General features: G+C 34.4%; 1 protein-coding gene across 1 annotated transcript in view; it reads right to left on the bottom strand.

The window, feature by feature from the left end:
- LOC115440522 (hemicentin-1) overlaps nt 1-20,902 on the bottom strand; it is an 81,131-nt gene that overhangs the window by 35,998 nt on the left and 24,231 nt on the right. The window lies entirely within an intron of this gene.

Below are 20,902 nucleotides of genomic sequence, written 5' to 3' on the forward strand. Positions count from 1 at the left end.
AAAAAATTTGTGTTGGATAGCCCTTTGTTCGTGGCGTGCTATAGGTTATATGTCATCACGCTATACCCAATAGGAGCGGAGCAGTAAAGGATAATTTCAGGAACTACCGGTTCGAACTGAAAAAATATTTTTTATGTTGGATAGCCCTTTGTTCCTGGAGTGCTATAGGCTATATATCATCACGCTATGACCAATAGGAGCAGAGCAGTAACAGTTACAACATGTTGCAAAAACGGGGAAAATATATTATTTTTGAGAGCTTCTGTTGCGTGCGCTGCGTAAACGGTTAAACTTATGCAACAATGATGTATGACGGGATTGTTCCTCTTAAAAAGTTATACAAAAATTTATTATAAAACAAAGTCCCCCGCTGAATTTGTCTGCCTGAACGTGTTAAACTCAAAAACTACCCAACCCAGATTTTGCCCCGCCTTCAAAAAATTCAAGATCCGGGGCTGCTCTCAGTCATCCCTAATTAAAAAAGTTAACATTATTAAATATTCCATAAAAAAGAATCATAGAAATCGGTATAGAAACACCAAGTTATACATGAAATACGCTAATAATAAGCCATCACGCGTGAATACTGAATCATGCTATATGCTTCCTTCGATTTCACCAGGATCCCATCATCAGACCCTGACCGGACAATCGGACCACCTGCATACCACCATACATTAAAAAAACACTCATAAGGTCTTTTATTCCAAGACATGTTTAGAGCCGTGGGTAATAAAAACAGGAAGAAATTTATACAGATTTTCTATTCAGATTATAATTAAAATGCTACTTAGTATTATAACAAAAAATAATTTTTATATTTTTTCTAAATAATTAAGCGTCACTTTTAAGAGAAAAAAAAATCATTTACGTTTGTATTGTATATTTATAAGATCCTAATATATTAAGTATATTTATAAGAATTAATGTATATTTATAAGATCCTAATATATTAAGTAAACTTTCTTGCAGCTTGATGCATACATTATTTAGCTTAAGATCTGGGCCTTGCATTTGAAATAAGGACATTGAAAGTCAATTGCCTGTTTTAAATACACTAACAACAGTACTTGGTTGAAATAAACTATGGTTCGAACTTTTCACGTTATGCTAATATTTTGTCGCTAGATGTCACTAATTTAAAATTAAAGCAAATGATTATTTCTATAATATATTTATTAGGAATCACAATATTATATTGGCCGAAATATACAATTAATAGCTGTTACAATTACAAGAAATAGAAAAACTGATTCTTAAACAACAACAGAAATGATAATTTTATTGAAAAATGAATGTGGGATATTTGGTTTCCGATTATCCCACCATACGTATGTAACTTAATGGTTATTCTCTCTTAAGTCAAACAAGGACTCCAATTTTATTTATTTATTTCAATTAGAACGGATAAACCAATTACACCAATTAAGTTAAGAATAACAAAATATTATAACTACAGTAAAATATTTAACAGATCAATAATGTACTTAAAAACTACTATGAAATATAGGGTATCATGAGTTAATTTCACAATTAATCAATAATAAAAACACAACTAACAACACGACGCAATCAATCATGAAAAATAACGCTTCAACTAATCTCAACACTGATGTTACAGATTGAAATTAAACAACTTTTCGGATTCTATCCCGTTTTTTTTTATATTTTAGTTTTCTCCCGACGTTTCGAAGACTTTGCAGCCCTCATGGTCACCGGAGGGACTGAGGTATTGTTCATCCGCAAAGTCAGAGTTACAATATCTACCTACATTTAACAATTATACAACTTTTTAAAATTTTAGCTGTTGGTGATCCGATCTCCAAAAAAAACCGCAACATAATCCGAAAAGTAGTTTAATTTCAATGTCTAACATTCGCGTAAACATAAGAAATCATTGCTGACGTTACAGAATCTAGAGGGAACCGATTTTTTCATTGTTATGAAAAACAAGTTGCTCCGAAATGAAACATTCTCGCATGCTAATATTTGTACAAGGGATATATTTTTTCATTTCGCGAATGTGGAGTTTCTTGTGAATTTTCTTTCTAATTTTATGTTATGTTGCCGACACCATACGTTATTTTTTGACCTTGGTTGGGTTCGTTATTTCGCTTTCTGTTATATTAGTACTTTAGTATTAAGCTACTAGTTATTACAGCTAAATATAAGAGTTAATTAACTTTATAGTGACCTTAAACTAGCCTACAAATATGGAATATTATATATAATTATAAATGCATTGGTGGCGAAGTTGTAATACGTACGCAACACTAGTACGAGTAACTCACAGAATTCCTAGGTACGAACCCTGGGTCAGGTCAAAAAACGGGACTAGGTATTTTTATCTTAAAAAATATACAGTCGCAGCTCGGGGTCAGGAAGTTGGCGGTGTGATACCCCGTCTCTCGAAATGTACGTAAAGCCGTAGGACCTGTGCGAGATCTTTCTTCGATCATGTCAGAATGCCGTCTCACCAGACTATGAGAGTAAACGAACAGAGAGTGCACCTGTGTATTGAGCGTATGTGTTTACACCCTTGTTCACTGTAATATCTCTTATATACCCGACCGATTTCTGGTAAGATTGGATGCCGTGACCAAAATTCAGCTAGGAGGCACTCATTAAGTATTGAACATGTTATGCTGTTATTGTCCCAATAATAAATCTTTTTTTCTTTCTTTCTTTCTATTAATTCTTTTATAACTAACTATCCTATACAACTGTAGTGAGAATCCATTTTGGGTTGTAAATATAATCTTAATTGCCTGATTTAGACTTTAATAATCCTCTAGCTAAGAGATCTAGAACAACTAATTGCAAAAGAAGTCGAGAACTACACATGTCATTTTGAAAGTATTTCTCAGAACATGATATTAATGTAAAGAGTAATGTTATAGTTTCTACGAGTAAATTTTCGTTGGAAATGCCTCTAATATTTCATTAAACTAAACAAGGCGTGTTGACAACTTCAAAATAATCTAAACTAGGGCTAAGACTGGATTTGGTTCTGTAATTAGTTTTGGAAGTAACATTGAAGAGCGGAGTATCAGCTTCCTAATATCCAAGCTTTGAACTAGTTTCCTTACTTGGATTCGCTTTTGAGAATATTTTTTAAAAATCGCCTCTATTTCTAGTTACTAATTATGAAAAACTTACATACTTATATTTTCAGAGCAGTGCCGTAATTTTATCTTGTTATGTTTAGCTAAAATCATGATTTTCATCAAAATAAACTTGCCGGATGTAGAAGATATGGTTTGACTGCTTCCGTGGCATAGTTGTATTACGTAGAGTTGGGTTTCTCAGTCCAGAGTCTAAAATTTGTGTTCGATATAGCGTTAGGCTCGCCCCTATCACGTCATAGAACAGAACATAAATGTCGAAAATGGGTACTCTCTGTTTACCCTTTTGAGGACAAAGCGTAATGCTTGTAAGTTTGTTTGGTATGGTTTATTTTTTATCACATCAAGGAATTCTAATACCGTGAATCATACAAAGGGATCTATTCCCACGTTGGGAAAGTTTGTATCGGTCTTTCCAACACCATTTGTCCAACTTTGAATGCTCTACAGGGATTTGAGGGAGTCAGGCGGTCGAACGTAAAAACTTGGCCAAATTATAGCAACATGCGTAATAAAAGTGTTAGAGACGATTCTAAATAAAGCGATAATCTTGTTTGAATGGCCATATGTATTTATTTCATTCATTTCATCCTGTTTAAGCATTTCGTGCAAAGTAATGGAATTTTGTGTAAATTCAGGTGACAAGGATCTCACGTGTGACATAAAATATGAGCTTGTTAAACATTTCAAAAATTCATTGATAAATAAACGGGACAAGTGCGAGTTGGACTCGTGTGAAGGATTCCGTACAAACTTGGAGGTAAGATATCTGAGTATATGCAAACTTAACACTGCCTTTTGATCCCTACACACGGTTATTGTACCAAGCGTAAATAATAAGTTTGTAATAGTAAATTCGTTTTTTTGTTATTAAAGTATATGTTTATGATTTACAGATCTTTCATATAATTTGTTGTGAGACTGCTTGCCCTATGATTCTAGGTCAACGGGAAGTATTCTATATGTTTTGATTCCCTTGTGCAATTGAAAAATACACGAATCAAACGATCATAATATCTTTGATAGCGTTGACTTATAAGTTTAATTTTTCACAAGTGAAAGACACGATAAGCCCAAATATTTAGTATAAATTTTAACTTCATACTTTCTTGAGAAAAAGGCTCAGAAAGACAAACGGATAAATGTGATCCTCTAAGAGTTCCTTTTGAGGCACGGAACCCTAAAATACCGACGAGCCATAAAAATTCCATTTCAATTTATGAATATTCTAGTAGTACTTAATTATTTCCTTGAACCAGTAACAACAGAACTAACTATAATTAATTAATTGCAAAAAAACTTTAGAATAAAAATGCTGTTTACTTGAAAAATACCAGTGGTTTTTAAAAAAGCCGATCTAATAAAAAATTTCCTCCAAGACGCGTTATAAAATAGATTATAATTAAATATTCAGTGAGTTCTGATGAATAAAATAGATCACAAATAAGCACGCAATGGTTATAATCATGCGATTTTAATGAGTATTAAAATCATTATTCATAATAAATAATTATTTAAAACTCATTTGCAATTCTAAAAAATCCATTCGTATCATTATTATAATCAGCCCATTGCTGTCCACTGTTGGACATAGGCATCTCTCAAGGTACGCCACAGATCTCGGCTGCTGCTTTATGCATCAAGTCATCCCGCCATCTGGCCAGAGGCGTCCCACGCAATTTGTATCATTGTAAACAATTCCCGGATAATCTGAACGAAAAATGCAGTGTAATGTAGTGTAATGCAGGACTTTAGTGAATCTTACAAAGCAACAAAGATACAAAGCAACTTTATAAACCATCAATGTACGAAAGGACAATAATAACAGTATGATATTTACTAACTTATGAAGTTAACAAACTTAGTGAGTGATATCAAATAAATACCTTATCGAAACAACTGCAAACAAAGAGTTAATAAAAAAAATACCACAATATCAAAGCCGTTTGCGGCAAAAGTTAATTGAATTTAATCTAGACTCCGATGACATTTAATTAGAACTGTGTAACAACGGCTTCGGCATCAATAAGCCTGATCAAAGACAACCAATAGATTATTAGAAAGTTGCAAACTAATTTTCAGATGAAACACTTTATGTAATAAACAAAGGTCTCCCCGGGTAGGCGCTGTTACAAGATGTTTCAGAAGAAACCACATAATTACATAAAAGTTTAATTAAACAACATTTGCTAGGAAGGCGTGATCAGACAATGTTCTCTCGGGATTAGAAGGAAAGTTCGCTAGGCAAGCCTGTTATATTACATAAACTGCTACGTATTATAGACTTTGTGAATATATTTTGTAACTTTTTGCTTTTAGTATTAGATGGACTAGCAACAGTCATGATTTAGATGTAAATGAGGCAGTCAGAGGTGTCATTAATTTCATTAATTCATATACTATTGCACCTTTTATTAACCTTGCACATCTGAGAAGTTTTCTATAGGAATTTCGAAGGTGTGTGAAGTTTACCAATCCGCACTAGGCCAGCGTGGAGGACTAAGGCCTAATCCCTATCAGTACGGTAACTCACCGCAACGGTAGAGGAGGCCCGTGCTCAGCAGTGGGCAAGTATATAATACAGGGCTGATATTATTATATACTATTGATAAGCTAGTTGTACCTATAGTAAGAAATATCTAACAGCCGTTTTCAATAAACAATCTCATTCTTCAAACCGACTCCGAGAATGAATCAATCAAAATAACTTTATTTGTAAGCGTCTCATAAAAAGCCTTGTTCTGATTGGTCACTTTTTTGTGATAGATCGAAAGAAACGTTTATTAAAAATGTCATTAATAATGAAAATGAGATTATTGTTACTGCTCATTAGTTAGCAATTGGTTGGTACTTACACAAAGGAGAAAAAAAAATCTTGAGATCGTTTATATGGAAATCAAAATACAACATTTGATATTAAATCCACTGTCAGTACAAACCATGATACTACTGCTAAAGAATTGCTGTAATTTAATTTGAGACGTTTATATTTCATTCGCATGACCTTACAAGGCAGTTTCCCTCCGCAAATGTAGTGCTTAACATTTTTGTATTGATTCTGACCAAGCAATTCTAAAGTTTTGAGACGGGTTGCTTTATTGAGTTTTAGTGAACATCAACTTCAAAATTGCGAGTAATGCTTCTCATTAAGTTTAATTTAGTTTTTATCACTTCACTTCGTAAAATTCGTCAACGTCTATTGTGGTGGATACTTATTTATGTTTTTTTTTTCGGAATTACCTAGTTCGTTTTTATCGTTAACATTATAAAGACAAAGAGTTTATACAGTTTGTAATTGTAGGAGCGAGTAATCAATTAACTATTAAGTCTTACATTAATACAAAATTGTTTAAGTATAGACTAGTTTTTGCTCGCGACTTCGGCAAAAGTATCCTTTATCCTTCTTAGGGTCTCAAACTATCTCCATACCAAATGACATCATAATCGGTACAGCGGTTCAGCCGTGGCAGTATAAAAGTCAGAGTTATATTCGCATTTATAACTATTGAATTATCAATAGGGCCTATTGCCTATATTGTAATTGCGATTTTCTTGAATGTTTTTTGTAATACATTTGCCCAGTTATTATGGCAAATTACGTTGAATTAAGGCTTGAACTCTGTACCTATATCCTTTAAAGATTCTTAAATAAATAAAATAAACTCAGGTATATAAGACATGAAACATATCTGTCCTCCCCCTGTCCAAGGTTTCCTCAGACAACACACTAAAGTAACTCACCCAACTCTATTTAGCAGTTGTACCTTTGTGTTTCCAATGTATGTGAATAGATATAGTTATCTGTTCGTTAATTCATTTAAATTGTTGCCTGTATATCGAGTTATTTGGACTTATACGTCGAATAGACATAACTTGAATCAAAATTGATTGTAATTAAATCAAATATACGTGTACAATGTACATATTCGTCGTGTTATTTGTAAGTTCTTGCTCGCGGCTTCGACTGCGTGAAATATTTATTCAGGATAAAAGTACCTTTATATATTTTTTCTGGAATAAAAAGTCTATGTCCTTCCCAGAATCTCACACTATCTCCATACCAAATATAATCCAAATCCGTTTGATAGTTTTTAAGTTCATCGCGTTCAGACAGACGTGGCGGAGGACTTTATTTTACAATATGAGGATATAAAAAGCCAATTGGAAATAGTTAAATTAAAAATAGATTTATATAGGGTTAATAATAAAATCTGAAATCTGGGAAAGAAAATACCTTCTACATTAAAATGCATGCTTAAACTAAACAGAACAATGATATAATAACGTTTCCTACAGTTTCTCCATAACATATACGTATAACTGAATTGCCCCCAAAAGGTCAATTTACCACAGTTGTATCATCTTTTAACAAAAATTACGTAATATATTGCCATATTCAGTATGTTACTTTGTACTCTGGCTTTATTACATTTTCTCTTTGTTAGAGCACGTAGAGATCTTCGAGTTAAATATAATAGGATATCGTTTTATGTGAAAAGTAGAAAGTATTTGTGTATTTGTCTTGTGTAGCTTTGTTTTTATTCTGGTATGACAAAGTAATTGTATTGCATTTGTAAGCGCGATGCCGTCCAGATAAAGTATCGAATCGCAACAGATTGCTATCTCATGCTATTTGAAACAATCAGGTCGATCTACTAAGTTGCTTCTTCACGCTACAGCGAAGGGACCCAGGATTATAAGAAGGACGGAACACGCTCCCAGGCAAAGCATTCCAAAGCCTGATGGTGCGGCAAAGAAAACAGTAGCTGTTTTTAATTATTTCGGTGAAAATTTGGTATATATAGCATGTATTTTTTATAGAAGTACCTATTTATGTACAAGACAGTTATTGGTGGTATGTTACTGATAAAAATACGCAAAAAAATTCAGAGTAAACCAAAAGATCCCAAATGGGTTCCCAACGTGTGAATATCTATACGCTAGCCATTTGTTTGACTTATCTGCTCAGTCATTAAGTTTGAATATGCCTCTAAATATATTTGTTTTCCCTTCATACTTCAAACCTTGCTTAGTAAGGTAAATATACTTAGATGGTATAAGTCCCATAAAAACTTAAGTCCTATATTTTATTTATATTTGAGACAAGAATCGCATACTGAATACCTTCCAACAGGTCTTTCGACTAACCTTACATGCTGTATATAAGATTTTGATCCAATATTCCTTATACTCTTTGAACAGGTAGCTAGGGTGCTTTAACTAAGCCATTTTCAAATACTCCAGATTTTAACAATATTGTTTCTTCGCATCTGCAATTTAAACCTTTTAGAGCAAATATTACTTTGACCATTACCAATGTCCCAACAAACACATTGCTATTTAATATAACAAAAAATCTAACAATTAAAAACATTTTCATAATTTCAAATTCATCGTCCATTTTGAAAAGCACGCATCAAACTGTTTGCGAAATGAAACTCAAAGACCTTTTTAACCGTTACTGAAAACACATTAGACTAATAACATTAGGGATCGGCCTGACGTTACGTGACAACACAACATTGCTAATGAAGCCTGTGCTGAGAGACATTTCGATGGTAATTAACATTGTTAAATTCCATTTGAAAAATTCGTACACGCCCATGTTTATTTTGTTTGGTAGAATATTGTTACTACGTAAGCAGTTTTTTTTAGGTCTATATCCAGCATTGAACTGCAATGAGTTGATGATGATGATGACGTAGTTGTTGCGTTGTCGTGAAAAGATATCTAGTTAATAGAGTTGTAATTATTGGGGTTCTAGGAAAGAAACCATCCTTAATCGTTATTCTGAGTTTGGATAAGTTACGTATTTGTTTCTCTCGTTAGTACTTGGAGTTTGTGATTAACTTTCAGTGTTAGATCGATAAGCCAAACGATTGTTGGAAATACGAGCCACTTAGTAAATATTACCTCCAACAGACCTTTTTAGATAGATAACTTTGTATTATTCTTAATCTGGGTAGAATGACTTAATGCTAATGAGCATGCTTGAAGTAAAACTTTAGGTGATGCAGTATTTTAAGGTTATATAAAAATAACGAATAAACTATATAGTCTCAAACATAATCTAAAAACCCAATTTGCTGTTTCTCTAACCTTACAAACGTCTAAATAAAGAATAAACATCTATCCACCATAGGCAATTCATCTTCCGGCTTTATTGGTATTGATTCTGTTGCGCGAGGCTAAAGAACAAACCCATCGGCGTATATCGTTGTTTCTCCCAGATTTATAACTTGAACAAATACGAAAGCAAAAAATATGAATGCTGCGACAATACTCGATCATTTTTGCGGGATTTGTTACGTAATATCAAGAATTGTGATTTAGGACTCATGGTTATTATTGTTTAGTTTTGTTTTTGCTTCAATCGCTGATATAATTTGTTCTTTGGCGATAAATTCTTCGATATCTTGTACAAATCCAATGCCTCACAGAGTACATATATTATGATATTATTGTTAAATATATACTTAATATTGGGACATAGATCAAATTATGTCCATAGAATTCGTTATATTAAATGTACTTGTATGAAACATCCTGAGGCAACCTGCAAACTTGAAAAGTGTTCTTTAATAATTTTGAGGGTATGTGGAGTTTGCCAATCTACACCAGGCCAAAGTGATGGACTAAGGCTTAATCCCTCTCTACTGAGAGGGATTAGGCCTCATCTACTACTGTAGATGAGACCTGTGTCCAGAAATTGGACATTATACAATACAGGGTTGATGTTATTATATATATCACAATATACCTGTAGTACATATTCATCTAATGCAGGCCTCGGTTAGGCTTTATGACCGTTATCTAAATATGAATTAACCTTTCAACGCGGCCAGTGAACAAATCCCATTCACAAACATTGCACTAGCACTAACATTAACCGAATTGTGTTAAGTGAGTACGTTAAAAGCCTCAACTAGTTGGCACGAAGTTTTCATATAAAATGTTCCCATAAATCCAACTTAAAATGTTGAATTTTCGGCTGACAAGTGGGCTTGGTAACTGTTCCACTAAAATGTTTTGATTGCAGCTCATTTTAATGGCCGATGCGGTTGGTAACAAATGTTTGGCAGATTTTATCGTGTTTAAATGCTAGTGATTGTGGAATTACGATGCTCATATTTTCGTTTCATTCTATATGGAAAAAATTTGCATTTTATTTGATTCTGTTGTTTTGTTTTAAATTTTAACCTCTCATTATTTGAATGAATCCTTCTAGCCAAATTTTCGGCCACGGTGTCCAATCTTAACGGACATCAGCCAGGTACGTAGGAGATATTATAGTGCACAAGTGTGTGCGCAATACACAGGGGCATTCTCTGTTCCTACACCCTCACAGTTCGGTGAGACAGCAATTCGACATAATCGGAGAGGGATCAGGCACAGGACCAACGGCTTTACGTACTTTCCGAGGCATGGGGCTATCACACCGCCAACTTCCTGACTTCGAGCTGTGACTGAGTAACGTTTTAAGATGGAAAAACCCCCAATGATTTGAGCCTGACCCGAGATTCGAATCCAGGACGTAAGCGCGATAGTCGTAAAATGTACAATTACAACTACGCCACCGATGCAGTCTCATTATTTAATAACTCTAAAAAAACAAAGGTTCACGAGGAAGAACTATAATCAATCTGAGTGCTATAAAATTTGCTAATGCTGACAAATTTATAGCTCAGAATTTAAAATCATTATACGAATTTAACCGCGATTACATAATAATCAAAATGCAAGATATAACTTTATCCTGAGCCTCGAACATGGTCCTGAAACTTAATGCATATATTCAATGTAATACAATAGTTGCTCACAACAATTTAGAGCTTCTAAACTAACTTAATCTAGTAGGAAATGCTCGTGTCCCCTCGAGCGTCAAGGAGATAAGCACAAATGGATTTAATTAATTGACTCCTAATTTCCATAATTAAAGCAATTTAGCAGTAAATGTATTAAATTATAATGCCATTTATCTTAATAATGTTCAATTGCGATTGGATTCAATGATTTATGATATGTGAAAGGAAATTACAAGGTACGTATTTGGATTCAGAATGTTTGAAATGGATGTGAATTATATGTGTATTTGGAGTGATTTGGTATTTATGTAAGTCAAGATTATAACGGTTGTAGAATATTCTATTATGTTTGCTTTATATGAACTAACTACTTAATATCTATGACGACATACAACAGATTAGATTTTATACCGTTAAACAATTTTGCATGGGTCCGAGAAAGTCGTGTTACTTTCGATCTAGTTTTAACTTTTTCGGAATCTTATTATATTAATGTAGTAGCACTCATGGACTTCAGGCCATTATGCGCAAAATAACATCATAGCTTGACTGGTCACTCTGTAACTTGATCTAGCATAAGTATTTTGATGTACGGTCAGTGATTTTGTTTTATTTTTTGTACCTAACCTACACAAGGTGTTGAAACCCGCCATAACAACCCACGTAAGTGTGTCGTTCCGGGAGCAGCTTGTGTATATCCGATTCCAACCGGCTTAATTGTATCGACTGCTGAAGGGTAATCATCTCTCGTCAGTCGACATTCCTTTGGATCCCACTCCACTTACCATGAGGTGCTGTGAGGTCACTTTGCCGCACCAGTACTTACAAAAATGGATCTTGATGCTTGATTTTAGTAAATAGATGAACAATATATAGTAAAAATCTTATAATTCGATCAATTAAAATCTCAAATGATCTAAATATATCTCGAACAGTTTTAGAAGTAAGGATACAACAAGGTTTTACTAAAATTCGATATTATTTACTGACCGCTTAGAGTCCAATTTTCTTAGAAGCTTTCTAATTAATTTCATTTATTTGAACAACTGTCTGGCTTTCCTGAGTTAGATTGATGTTGTATCACTTCAAGGTTTAACTACAGGGCCCAAATTATCTATTGTTTTGGAGTTTAGCAGGAATTTCGTTCTTATAAGCTGTTTCGTTAAGGCTGAAAATGTTCTTTCAGCATTCAATATCAGGTCCATTTGTTTCAAACCAGTTGCTACTGTCATGAAGCTCGTAAGAAGCATTAATAATCGTATCCACACCCTATTTATGCTAAGCTATAATCAAAGTCAAGTCCAAAAAGTCTCGGTAGATAGTAATTTCTCTCAATAGAAAGGACTGAGAGGGATTGGTCCTAAGTCCACCACACTAGCCTAGCATGGGTTGGCAGACTTCACATACTCTCGAAATTCTTTTGAAGAGTTTTTAGGTATATTAATTTCCTCTACGTTAAAGCGAACGCCAATTTACCATTGTAAAACTATTAAATGAAACCACATACTAATCTTCTTGAAAATATCACTACAATAAGTTACGTGAACCGTAGGTCTTATATTCAAAAAATGTAAGTATCGAAAAAATATTAATAAAAGTAATGATTTCTTATGTTCACGCGAATGTTAGACATTAAAATTAATCTATTTTTCGTGTGTGAGCCCTCTCCGTGACCATGAAGGCTGCAAAGTCTTCGAAACGTCGGGAGAAAACTAAAATATAAAAAACCGTGATAATTTTAATTTTACACGCCCTAACGACTAGCACAGCTCTAAGAATATTCGTTACAGCGGCGACATACACTATAAGTTAGAAATAGTCACGTCATATTTGCACGAAACTACAAAATTATAACAAATTTAGTAAAATTTTTCGTCATCCATGGATAATTTTGGTACAATATTAGCAGAGATAAGGACGAATATGTGGTTTAATTTATTACCGCAATGTTGAAATGACCCGGTATATTAAATTCAACGGTCAAATTTCGACGTACGATCATTAGTGGTTAATAATTAGATTTTTTTGTGCAACGCAAAAATGAAACTAACAAAATAGACGCAAAACAGTCTTCTTTCTTTTCTCCTAACATTTTAACAATTAATACTTCAGCGGAATTAACAATAAGTCTTCGAATACAAGAATTATAATGATTAATTTCTACCGTTTCATTTCATTCTGCAAAGATGGTGACTCCTCAGATTTCTCATTAAGACGGAATCAATTTGACCGCATTAAAGAAAATTCATTAAAGGCATAAAGTTTCGCTCGAGAGTAAAATAATAGAAATGAATTATGCGAGCGTATTGCGGGATTCCTAATTCTTACAATTCTTAATGATTAAGTTTACATAACAAGTGCTAGTTTGATTCTTGAAAGAAAATGGTTAGCTCTTATTTATAACAGACTTCAAAGGTTACTCAATTCGTCTTAAATCAAATTACCAGACAAGCTAAGTAACCAAGGAATATACGAATAAAGTAACATTGTAATAAGGCGACTCAAAAAAGAATGTGGATATGAACATAAAAACGAGTTGAAAAAATTACTTTGCTTATGCTTGAATTACTTTTTAGATTCGACTGCCTCGGCGGGGTAGTTATAACGGTACGACAACGTGCTATGGTCCTGGGTTCGAATCCTGGATCGGGCCAAAATATACGATTGAGTTTTTCCATCTTAAAAAAATATTCAGATGCAGCTCGGAGTCAGGAAATTGATGGTCTGATGCCCCGTGCCTCGGTAAGCACGTTAAGCCGTTTGTCCTACGCCTGACACCTCTCCATTCATGACAAATTGCCTTCTCACCAGACTATGACAGTTAAGAAATATACATACATAACATCACGCATTTATCCCCGAAGGTGTATGCAGAGGCGCAACTTGGGCACCCACTTTCGCCAAGTATGTTCCTTCCCATGATGTGATAGGGGGCGAGCCTATCGCCAAATCGAGCACAAATTCCAGACTCTGGGCTGATACTGAGCAGAAAAACCCAAATATCACTTTGCGCAACCCGGGATTCGAACCCAGGACCTCAGAGCGCTATTGTATCGGGCATGCAATACAACTACGCCACCGAGGCAGTCTAAAGAAAAGAAATAAGTTCTAATCTAAGTTAAGAAACAGAGAGTGTAATACACAGGAATGTGCACACACTTGTGCACTATAATATCTCTTGCGTACTTCACTGGTCTCCGTTGAGATTAGCTGTCATGACGGAATTTCGGTTAGGAACGACTCAATCAATTACTTATCACCCGTATATACTTAGTCTGGCCATAAATACTGTTACACTTAATTATAAAAAAATATTACATTTGAATTTCGAATCTGTCATTTTTATACGATTGTTCATTGTGTTTTCTGATTTTGGCGCCAATACATTGTAAAATATTTTGCGATATTAAAATGGTGTGGGGTGATAAAGAGAACCGAATCGCTGTGATAGCATTACACAAAGTAGGTATGGAGCCAAATGCAATTTTTAAAACTCTCCATACACTTGGTATTAGTAAAATGTTTGTGTACCGGGCTATTAATAGGTACAATGAGACCTCCTCTGTTTGTGACAGAAAAAGATCTGGCCGTCCACGTAGTGTTCGTACGAAAAAGGTGGTCAAAGCAGTAAGGGAAAGAATTCGAAGAAATCCTGTCCGAAAGCAAAAGATTTTATCTCGGGAAATGAAGATAGCACCTAGAACCATGTCGCGTATTTTAAAAGATGACTTAGGACTTGCAGCCTATAAGAGACGCACTGGCCATTTCTTAACTGATAATTTAAAGAAGAATAGGGTGGTAAAATCGAAACAACTACTGAAGCGGTACGCAAAGGGAGGTCACAGAAAAATTTTGTTTACGGATGAGAAAATTTTTACAATTGAGCAACATTTTAACAAACAAAATGACCGTATTTATGCTCAAAGCTCTAAGGAAGCTTCCCAATTAGTCGACAGAGTGCAACGTGGACATTATCCGACTTCAGTGATGGTTTGGTGGGGTGTTAGCTATGAAGGAGTGACTGAGCCATATTTTTGTGAAAAAGGTATCAAAACATCGGCACAAGTGTATCAAGATACCATTCTTGAGAAGGTAGTTAAGCCCCTTAACATCACCATGTTCAATAACCAAGTATGGTCCTTCCAGCAAGACTCGGCGCCGGGTCATAAAGCTCGGTCCACGCAGTCTTGGTTGGAATCGAACGTTTCGGACTTCATCAGAGCTGAAGACTGGCCGTCGTCTAGTCCCGATCTTAATCCGCTGGATTATGATTTGTGGTCAGTTTTAGAGAGTACAGCTTGCTCTAAACGCCATGATAATTTGGAGTCCCTAAAACAATCTATACGATTGGCAGTGAAGAATTTTCCCATGGAAAGAGTGCGTGCTTCTATTGATAACTGGCCTCATCGTTTAAAGGACTGTATTGCAGCCAATGGAGACCACTTCGAATAAGCTTTTTATATTTTTAATTGTTTTATATTTATGTATTAAACTGACACACTGTAAAAGTAATAAATGTTATTTGCAGTTAACAATTTTCTTTTTTCTTTATTACAATATTTATGGCAAGACTAGGTAATGTCTAATTCTTTTTCGGTGAGTGTTTTTTAATCAGTTTTATTGTTATTATTGCGCTGACTTATTGGGCTAATATCGATTTCATGACATACATAACATTTAAATGTCATATTTTTTTAACCTTAACAAATTTTCTTTCACAGGCATGATTATTATATTTTCATCGATTGATAACCATTTTGCCAAAGCAACATCCGTAATATAACCATCTACACAAATCATTTTAATGATACAAATACTTTCTTAAATAAAACTGCCCTACATAACCAACCAAGGCGAACTTAAAAGAATGTACGGAGTGCTAATTCAAACTCTATAAATTAAGAGCTTTAAACGTTTTATTTATGGCCTGCATTATTCTTTATTTAGCACTCGCTTCCAATTCCCCGTCCGAGGTAATTAGGTTTAAATAGATCTATAGAACAGACGGTAGTAGTTTCGTTAAAAGGATGGTATATGGGATTTTTTTTGACATGCTTAGCCTGAAAACGACCGGCTTATTTTTTTTAAAACGGGCTCAGCAAAGTCACCCCACTGTACGTGATGATAAGTGAAGTGGGACCAATAGAATTTCGACTGAGGAGACAGAATTATCCCTCGGCAGTCAATACGATTATGCCAGCCTGATGGATGCGCATATACACAGGTGATCCCGGAACGCGACACACTTACATCGGCTATGGCAGGTTTTACACCTTGTGCACGGTGGTGGGTATCGGAGGGATATAAAATTTATTCTGTCACCAGCAGCATACATAAACACGCCAGAGTTCTGGATGAGCGCTTTAACGCTCCCAACCTTTGAAAATTAAATGACCATGCTGAGGGCAACCCACTAACGGGGTACGAACCTCGGTTCAGGACTGGGAGAGGATGAGACATTAACAATAATAATACTTCATTTTAATTTTTGTTCTATTGATATTATTCGTTGGTGGTAGAATACTTGTATCCATTTGGATAGTGACCACCTTGTACAGTGTAAACTAAGTAAACCCAATATTATTTTTCCCGACTCGGGATTCGAACCAAGGTCCTCAATATAACTACGCTACCGACACACGAGAGACCTACCAAATATCATTGTTCCTAGACATAAAGTAACCTTAAAATATAAAAAAAAATATTAATTTTATAAAAACTTAAAAGAGGTTTCAAGAATTTACCATATTTGGATTGATGATGAATTAGGATGTCTATTAATGACGTAAGAAGTTTTGTGTACATTACACGCTACTGGAGGGGTTATTGTAACTGTCAATATAAAGTTTTAGATATCGATTTTAAGTCAAAACTTCTTGATTCATCCTTCACATCCTAATTGTTAACCATATTCCTCGATTCAAATTAAAGCAAAATTTTTTGAGGAAGATAATAATTTTCTACTAGATTTCGCATTCAATTATAATTTTTTTAAATAGAAGCAACCATTAAACAAGTCAGCATAATATAGCTGTAAAATTGTATTGCTAAGAATTTGCTTATGTAGTCGAATATAAAGCTAAAAGAATTTAATCAGCTACAGTCGTACACGAAAATTCTTTAACACAATTTTAAACTAGTGACCGTTAGTAGATCAGAAGAATTCGAATTGCTTTGAAACAGAAAATTCACTTAATTTTTTTTCACGAAACGATAAAGACGTTTTAAAGTCTCGCTTTATAGATATTTCTAAAGAAATAAAAGTACGATTGAAGAACACAATAACAAAAGAAGTTTAACGCAGTAACCATTTCTCAGGTGTAACTTAAGGGAGTTAAGAAAGAAATTTGTAAATCCAACTTTCTTCAAAAGTCTATACGTCTAAAGCAAGTAATATTTATCCATCAAGCGTTCCGTCTGACCTAAGGCCACTGTCATCAATCAATATGGATTTGGGATTGGAAAAAATAGATACAGAAAAGACAGATATTTTGCGCCCTTTTGTCCTTGCTGAGGATAAAAATATGATTGATATTGTGCGCGAGATTACGTATCGATGTTTACGTGGGTAATATTAAAGTATTATTAAAAGCTATTCAAACATAAATATACTCCAAATGGTTTTTCAGACTTATATTATGTTTGGATCAATAAATAAAAGCACAACAGATATAAATACTATTTTTTGTAGATGGTCTAAGTTCTTTAAAAAAACGTATTTAGCATGTCTAGAGATGTTTATGATTTCATTGGTGAATAAAAAATAAATTGGGTTATCGGTGTTAACATATTTTTCACTTACTAAGTTCTATTTTTATCAATAACATAGTAAAAAAAAATAAAAAAAAATCACGTCTAATTGATAACCTCCTCCTTTTTTTTGAAGTCGGTTAATAAATATCCGACAACCTTGTTTCATTTTAATAAATTCTTGAAAAATTGAAAACCTAAATTTATAGACGTACCAAGATCTAAAATGGTCTTTAATAAGAAATGAGGAATATAAGATCCAGTGAGTATGGCGTGCAAAGTAATAAAAAATTAATTCCAACAATTTTCAGTTGAAATGACTAGCGAAGTCGAAATACCCTCGTAAATATTCGACTCTGATTGTCAGTCAAACCTTCCTACGCCCATCTAAATTTTAATTTAGATAACATTCTGTGGCCATTTGAAAGAGCCTTTCGACCCGTAAGTTCGATGTTTGCGACCAAGTTGAGCTCCCTGGGGAACGCCCCAACCCTTTTAACTTTATTTATCAGAAATGGAACGCGCCCCCGCGGGACAAGTTCGTTTTGTATGACACTCGCGTTTTTTCGACGTTTTCGAACGGAAACTAAGACTTACCAGTCAGTGTTACGATGTTTACTTTGCTCATTTTCGTCTGCGAGGGTGCCTAAAGAAACATCGTCGAATTGAAATATTTCGAAGTTTGTTTCGATAATGCCTTTTTTAAGGTCAAACGGGTTCGGGGCCTTTTTTGGGAACATTTTTATTTCTTCGTGTACTTAGGCGTGTTTGCTGTTAGTAACGAGATGGAGTATGATCAGTTTGGATAAATCATTATCGATTGCATGTTATTGAAGTTCAAGGATTTTATTGGGATTCAATTGATTTTATTGTTGTAATTTTAGAATGATTTTTCCGATACTGTGCTGCAAGCAAGGTTGAACATTGAAACGCGGACACTTCAAGTCGGTCTAAGTGGTTGACCCGAATCTGGTCATGTAGCGTTACTTCAACTGCTACATATTCAAGCTCCCAACACAGCTTTAGCCTCAGCACGGATCCAAACACTTATGTTTACCTATGCTAAAACGTAAATTGACCTACTCTATCCCATCCCGTTCATTTCAGACAGCGGCGGCTGCGAACTTCCCAACGAACCTGTTATTTTAGCCTGATACGTTATTGTTGTATTAGCGTCTGCGGTATTGTTGAAATTTGTTGTTAGTTGAACTCAATTTGCCCTTCAAATGTATTTAGTGAGAAAATAAACGGATACAATTTGAGGAATATAGATGTAAATTTCACGGTCCAATTAGTTCTGTTTGAACATTATCTTGGTTTGTTTATTAAAACATGTTTAGGTAATCTTTCGTTTGAAGTCTTATGCTTCTTCTAATATAACAGTACAATTCTTAAAATTACTTTATATTGTTGGTTACAGAATCAGATTGTTTTGTGTGTGGTACGACTGGGCTACCTTGATCAAGATGACAGGTGTCATAAATATCAAACATGAAATAACAGCAATGTTATTTGCATTTATGTTAGTACAAAATTCATTTCCTATCCCAGTCTACAATCCATCTGATTAAATTTGAGTAACGCTCCCACAATAACGCTGTCTGTGTGGGCGTTATCGGGCATTATCATTATTTAATCGGATGACTCACTTCCATGTTCATCAATTCAATAAAGATAATTATCATCATCATCATCATCATCTCAGCCACAGGAACAGCCGCTTCCAACAGGTCGACGTGGAAATCCTTAGGGGAGGCCTATGTTCAGCAGTGGACTTCCTGTGGCTGTGATGATGAAGATAAATATAATTTTCTAAAAAATACCTGAAATTTCCCGGTAGGCAATGGCTTAGCTTTACCTTTGGCATTGTTTTAGCCCATGAACTGCGGATGCTGCTTACCATCAGACGGCCTGCTCGCTCATTTGTCTACTTAGGGTATAAAATATAAAAACCTTATGTTACTGCGAAAATGTGTAATTTGGATATATTTTTAAAAAGAGTTTTAATATCTCACAACGTCTGTATGTGTTTTTTGTTCTCTATCACAAGTGACGGAAATTGCTATCATATTTGAATTTCAAGCACCTTACGGAATTTTGTTCCGAGTTTTATGAGAACAAATATGCGCTGCAACGCGTTATATTAGCAACAGCATTCGTGTAATGTACATTTTATTTATTCGAAATTGAGAAACAAGAAAGAAACAAGAAATTGGCCTCCCGTTAGGTAAAAGCTAGATGCTGCAATCGAACAGACACTCTTTTTATTTATTTTTATTTCCGACTTATTTAACCGAAGTAGAAATGAGACATGGAGATATCCATCATCGACAGCCACATAAAGTCCACTGCTGAACCTATATTCAGCAAGGAGGCCTATATCTATATGTTGAAAGCGACATGTAACTTCTAAAATATAAAAGATTTTGCACCTTAAATACATCAGTTACAACATGCGGCCTTTACCTAACCTATCATCCCCTTCTAAAACAATTCCTTCAAAAACACATTCAATCCATCAATTTTCAACAACCTATGAATAAATAAAAACCTCCAATTACTATTTATTATATCAGACATAAAAAGCCGTTTCAATTATAAAACCTTTCAGACGTCAATTTCATAAAAAGTCATGAATTACAAATCGTGACGTTAATTAAGCAAGCGAAGATGACGCAGCAATACATGACCTGAAATTATTCTACGATTAAATGTCGAGTAAGAATGTCAAGAAAGCGAGCAATTTACTAATCAGATGGATGACTTGCAACGAAGATGTATGTGGGTCGGAATAAATGGATGAGCTACGTGGGTCATTGATATTCCACTCAGCGCGGTAGGAGTATTGGATTTTTTAGCTTCATTGTCATAATTTTGAATATCAACGGGAATTGCGAAGGCGCTGTTTTTATTAAGCATATTTTGGTGCCGTTTGGAATTATACGGATGAAATTTCTCTGAAAACTCAATTGGGTAAGTTCCGGGATTATTTTTCAATTTTGTTTTTTATGTAATTGTTTTAATCATTAGTAACTTAAGTCAAATAATGCGTTTGTTTACAATATCTTTGTTTAATTTAGTCTACGTCTTTAATATTTGTTGTAATTTTATTTGTGTATCCTAGTGTTCAGTAGTTATTAGCTGCTAAACCACATAACACTGAATACATTGAGATGAAACTGAATTACTCATTTGACCTTTTAGTATATAGGTCAAATGTCA

The sequence above is a fragment of the Manduca sexta genome, chromosome 6 (assembly GCF_014839805.1).
Source record: "Manduca sexta isolate Smith_Timp_Sample1 chromosome 6, JHU_Msex_v1.0, whole genome shotgun sequence".
Taxonomy (NCBI): domain Eukaryota; kingdom Metazoa; phylum Arthropoda; class Insecta; order Lepidoptera; family Sphingidae; genus Manduca; species Manduca sexta.